This window comes from Hippopotamus amphibius, chromosome X (genome assembly GCF_030028045.1).
Source record: "Hippopotamus amphibius kiboko isolate mHipAmp2 chromosome X, mHipAmp2.hap2, whole genome shotgun sequence".
NCBI lineage: Eukaryota > Metazoa > Chordata > Mammalia > Artiodactyla > Hippopotamidae > Hippopotamus > Hippopotamus amphibius.
In genome coordinates, this window is record NC_080203.1 from 23,048,934 (window position 1) to 23,055,040 (window position 6,107).

Below are 6,107 nucleotides of genomic sequence, written 5' to 3' on the forward strand. Positions count from 1 at the left end.
TAAAAATTAAGGTCCCACTTCACACACTGCATTGGTAACTGCTTGTCAAACTGAACACCGCATCAAGATTTTCTCCTGCTTTATGAAATGTTCTACGACTTGATGTGCAACGGCCGCTGAGCAGCCCATGGTATGACTGCGCCACGATTATTTCACCAGGCCTCTACACATGAACTTACATTGGCTTCATATTTTTACTCTTGATTGTACATCCTTAAAGTAAATATTCGTGTACAGCCACTAATTTTTTCTTAGGATAGACTTCCAGAAGGGGAATCCTCGGGTAAAAGGTGTGCATCTTTTTAAGGCTTTCATTCTGGGACACTTGTGAAATCCGAGGCTGTTCCCAAGACGTTCTGGGGACTTCCACCCCCCGCTACTCTCCAGCCTGCCCTACGCCCTCCACCATCCATCCGTGGGGATGAGCTCAGGAAAGACGAGGTCCTTCTCCCCCAAGCTGACACCATACTTCTTTGACGCCGTCCTACTCAGCCTGCCAGGTAGACTCACGAAAAGCTTAGCGCGACCAGCTCGCTCCCCCCGCCCCCCCACCCCGCCCCGGGCCTGCGCTTTGGAGCCTGAAAGTCCCTCCCCTGCCGCCCCGCGCGCGGGAACGGCCGAGGCTGCGCCGCGCCGTGGGGGATCCGGCGGGCCTTTGGGCCTTTGGTGGCGGGCGCGATCGGGGGCGCCGGGTGGGGGACGCGGCTGCCGGGATCCAGGCACCTGGGGCTCGGGCGGCCAGAGGTGCCCGAGGGAGGGAGCCGCTGGCAGAACCTTCCCGGCTTGCGCCGCGACGCCGCGTCCGGGCCCGCGCAGGATGTGCCGGCTTCCTGTTTGCTCAGCCCCGGCAGCGAGCCGAGCTCGCACTGTAACCGCAGAGCCTTCAAAGGCAGCCACCTAACCCCAGCGCTGGGCGGCCCCGACCGGCTCACCGAAGTCTGGGAAAAGACAGCGGGGTGGGGGTGGGGCGGGGTGAGGGGACCTCGAGAGAAGTACAGGGAGGCGACCAGCCCCCGGCACAGAAGGGAGCTGGTGGTTGCAGCTCTTCCCTTCTGGCTTCTTTTCGGATCTGTCTCTTCTGGTCAGAAGTCTCCACTCTGGGGGTCCTGAACTCCCTCATCCGGACTTGCCTTCCCGGAACTTTTCTCTCCCAGCAGGTTGCCCTGGCCCCAGTCCCATTAGGTCAGGCCCCAGCTGCCTAATGGGCCCTAAACACTTTGTTAATAGATCTCCCTTCCGGGTAACACATTTGCATGTTATAGATTCTGATCCAGGTACACAAAGCCCTCAGCTAAAGAAGCGATCCGGGTCAGTAGTTCAGAGAACAAGGCCACCTCAGACTTGATAATGGGCTGGCAAACAGGGCCTAGGAGCTAGCTCTGGGAACAGCCTTGTGCCAGGCTCTCCGAGGAGTTGCAAGGTCCCTTGCATCTGGGAGCTTACACCCTAGGTGGGGCGGCAAGCTTACATCTGCCCAGCACTTGTTCTTTGCCAAGCACTGCATTAGGCACTTCAAAAAGGTTATTTAATCCCAGCACAGGCTCCCCACCCCCACCTCGGTAAGTAGTTTAAATCGGGATTATTATGGCAAAGATGTGTCCAGTATAAATATGGAGCAGGAGAACCTTGCTTTAACAGCAATATTGTGGGATGTGTGTGTGTGCGTGTGTGTGTGTGTTGTGGGGTAGGGGGGTGTTCCACGCATAATGAGACCCGTCTGAACCTTCAGAGGGTGGATATCAGGCTTCCAGAGATACAAAGGTCACTGTAGACAGCGTTTACATAGAGCAGCTCCCCATCTGCGCCTCCCCTCAGAGATTCTAATTTGGTAGATGATCATGAGTGGGATATTTGGGGCAGATGGGACCCAGACATGTACGAAAGCATCCCTCACTCTGCGGATGGTTACAGTCCTGCTTTGAGAGAGTAAGAGTTTGGATGAGCGATATCTAAATTTGGAAAACTTCCCAAATGATTCTTATTCTCACCTCTCCCTGCCACCCACACACATCCAGTTGAAAATAAGAACACTGCGTGGCAGGCGATGGGCTTTACAACAGTCCTATGAAGCAGGCACCGCTGTTATCCTCATTTTCCAGGGAGGAAGCCAAGACTCAGAGGGGTTCAGCAAGCTGTGTAAGATGACACAGCTAGGAAGTGACGGGAGTGAGTTTTCAGCACAGGCTTGGTCTGGGTTTAGGGCCCGTGCTATTAACCACTAGGCTCAAGTGCCTCTGATGCAGAGTTCCTGGATGAGGAGGTGACAGAATCGACACCCTACGCTGGTTGGGGTGCCACAGGGCCACCTTGAAGCAGAGGGGAGTGAAGAGGATGGGGAGGGCATTTGGAAGCGGCATTATATACAACAGCTGGAGAGTTAGGGTTGATTAAGTGCGGACGATGTACAGGGGAGCCCTTGTCAACCTGGGGAGTAGTCAACATCTGTAATATCTGGCTTAGAGGGTTGGGGTGGGGAAGCAAGTTGACATCAAACAGCTGTTGTGTAGAGGAGAGGGATGTATTCTGGGAGGCCAGGAATGACAGGGAAGAGATAAATGGAAGGTTTGGGTTCATTTCAAGGAAGACATTTTTGATATTCAGATGGTACTAGCTCAGCCCTGGTAAGTAGTGATCTTCCCATCTCTAGAAGTGTTCAAGCAGAGACCACATAGTCCCTTGGAAATACCTTGGGCATTTCCAAGGTGAAGTCCATCTTGGTAGCCTGAGCTGTTATCAGACTTCATGGTGGTCATTTTAGGCAGGGAGGGCAAGGAGGGCAAAAGTGCGGGTGGGAGGAGGACAGAGGAGAGCAAGGGGTCTGGGCAGGAAGCAGCCCTTCCCACCCACACAGACAGTACACATGGAGCTTGCAGCTCTGGGAACGCTGGGGAGCCCCTGGCAGCAGGGGCTGATGGGAGGGAAAAACAGTCATCTCTGAATCTCTGAACTGGTGATAAGGTCTTGGTTTAAAAACAAAAAAACACCTGCAGGCAGCTGTGGCAATTACCATCAGAAGAGGAGGCTGGGCTTTGGCGCTTGATAAAAACACACTTTGGCGCTTGATAAAAACTCACTGGAGGGCCTTTCTGTGGGAGACTGGGAGGGCCTGGGCTGCTTTGCCTATGACTCTGTCTCAAGGTTACAAGGACGAAGGTCGCTGAGCAGTCCACGGGACAGTTGTCTAGGGCTCTAGGGAAGAGAAAAAGCAGGAGAACATCTCCAAGAAATGGAGTCAGGTAGAACTGGATTCAAATCGCCAGACATCACCTACTGGATGCACGCCCTTGGGCAAGTGACTTTGGGCAGTGAGCTCTAGACAATGACAATAATAATGTGGGCCTTGCTTGGGGTGGATGGGGGAGGGGGGTGTGTATGTGTAAGTGTAGCCAGTGTTACCCAGATAGTGCCTGTAGAGAGAATGCTCTCGGCCCCTGCTCTCGGCCCCTGCTCTCGGCCCTGTGCCGAGCTCCTGGAAAGTTTGGTCCCTGGTGGGTGACTCCACATCAGTTCACTGCAGGCTCCACCCGGAGTTTCTCCTCCTGCCTTGGCACCTGCTTCTACATCTCATCTGGGCCCCGGCTGAACCTCTACTCTGTGACCCGGTGGCCCATATCCTGTCTCCACCTTGTCAAGGGCAGGGTCCCTTAGCCTAAGCTATTCTAGAACACAGGAGGTGTGACCAGCAAGAGGGCCTAGGACTACTCAGGACTGCTGGGAGGGAAATTAGCTTTTCAGCTTTGGGGCCTTGTCGTGGACCACTGGGGCTTTCTCAACCACCCAGCCTACCTCACTGGAGCTGCTTGCTCAGTTCCCGTTTCACAAAGAAACTAGGAAGTGAGGAGATGGGACAGCCTCGGGGCAAGGGTCAGCTGGGCGGGGCTGGGGCCGGGGAGCACCTCCCACTCCCAGCTGAGAGAACCTTGGAGGACAGAGATGGACAGAGAGGAAACGGTTGCTATTGAATCTTTCATATTTCTATTTTTTGGCACCAGGAGTGCCCAACCACTGATTGAGGAAGTGCCCAGTGAGTCGGTAACATTCACTGCTGACGTGGGTTAGCCGGGGGACGAGTAGCGAGCCCCGCCCCTTCTGTGGTCCTAGCCCATGAACAGCTGCTGGTGGGCGAATGAGAGGACTGACAGTTATAATTTTGAAAATGAACCATTTAGGCTCTTTGTGTGCGTCTGCGGGTAGGTATGTCTGTGTCATCTTACGCACGCTCTTTCCTATTCCAAAAAGGATTTAAAGGGTCAAAAGTGCAGCTCAACGCCACCATCGCCACTGCTGTCACAGCTGTGTGACTTCTAACAGGTCTCGGTGGGCCTCAGTTTGCTCATTAGCTCCAGTAAGGGAGTGACAGAGGCACACACTGAGAGCCAGAGGGGAGCCAGCCCAGAGCGGAGTCAGGAATGCTGGGGACTTCATCCCAGCTCCTGCCCCAAAGGGCGGTGTCACCTTGGGCAAGTCCCTTCCTTTTTCTGGGCTGCTGCTGCAGTTTCTCCATCTGGACACTAAAGGGATGGAACCTGGTTTTTGTTTGTTTATTTGGTCATGGAGCTCCTAGTCACGGGGGGTTTAAGACATTTGTGGGGCCTGGTGCAACATGAAAGTGTGGGAACCCTTGTTAAAAAATCTTAAAGATTTCAAGATGGTGACAGCAGAGCATCACATCGGGTGTGGCCCTTCTGAGCACAAGGCCTTACGCGACGGCACAGCTCCATCTCCCAGAAGATGGCCCTGCAATTCTTTCCAATACAATTTTACAGAAAGCCCATCCGGTTGCTTTTTTTTTTTTTTAATTGAAGTATATAGTTGATTGACAACACTGCATCAGTTTCAGGTGTACAGGGGCTCTGCTTTGCCTTGTGGCATTTCTCAGGAGCCTCGGGCTCCGAGGAGCATAGCTGGGAAAACATAGATCAGATATTTGCTCAAAAGCATGTCTGGTTTTGACAATTTACACATAAAATTTAGGTCCCAAAACTTTTCCTTACCTCCCTCCAAAGGTGGGCAGATAATGGCGTTTTCATCTCTTGTCTTTGTGGCTTCCTGGCTTACAGAGCCCTGTCACATCCGGATCTTATGGGCCTCTCACCGTAATCTCATGAGGAAGGCAGTCCAGGTAGTTTACAGAAGAGATAACTGAAGACCAGAGAGGTGCGTGACTCAAGCAAGGCCACACAGCTGGTACAAGAACCCTAGAATCCTAACTTCTAGGAAAAGGGAGTTTTCCACATGGTCCGCTCCACAGCGGCAATCAGCAGGCGAGGAGGGGTTTGGTAAGCTCTGTCCTCCAGCATAAAAACCAAGGACGAGAGCCCTAGGGGGCATTTATATATCTCCAGTTCCTAATGATGTCTCAAGTGCCCTGCGTGTGTTAGCCCTGCTGTGTGTGCCCTGACCGTTTCCCTGCCTGATCCAGAGGGAAGCCCTTGAAGCAGGATGCTCCGTGGGCCGGGCATCTGAGGCCCAGGAAGGGAGGCGCTGGGGTGGCTGCGGCCCCCTCTGCAGCCAGGCTTTTGGAGTCAGAGTTCTCAATCCACAAATGGTGGATTAGAAGAGGCAGTTAAATTGTGGGGAAGAGATGAGGCGCAGCCCTGGGTCTTGCTCACAGGGGAACGTGTGAGCTGCCCTGGGCTGAAAGGCCTGCGAGTAGCTCTTGGCTGGGTACCCGGGCCCTCCTGCTGCCGAGGAACCCCAGGAGCAAGTATCAGGGGTCAAAGGTAAAGGCCTGGGCGGGCAGGCCCTGGGGAAGCAGGATGGTGTGGAGAACACAAGCTGAGTCTTTAAGTCCTAACTCACCAACCATGTGATCCTGGTTGAGTCTGTTTTCTCATCTGTAAAACAGTGAAAGCCAGATCCCTTGTCCTTTTTTGAGAGAGTGGGTCCTGGAGTCGTTTGCCTGGTTTGAATCCTGCTTCTTTCATTTCCTTGACAAGTGACCTTGAGCGACTTGGTTAATCTCTATGAGCCTCGTTTTGTTCTTTCACTTCTAAAATGGGAACAATAAAGGTACGCTCTCCGAGGCTGTGGGGATGAAACAGGAAAATGTGGTAATGTATGGTACACTTAAAAATTTAAGAGGGTAGATCTCATGTTTAATGTTC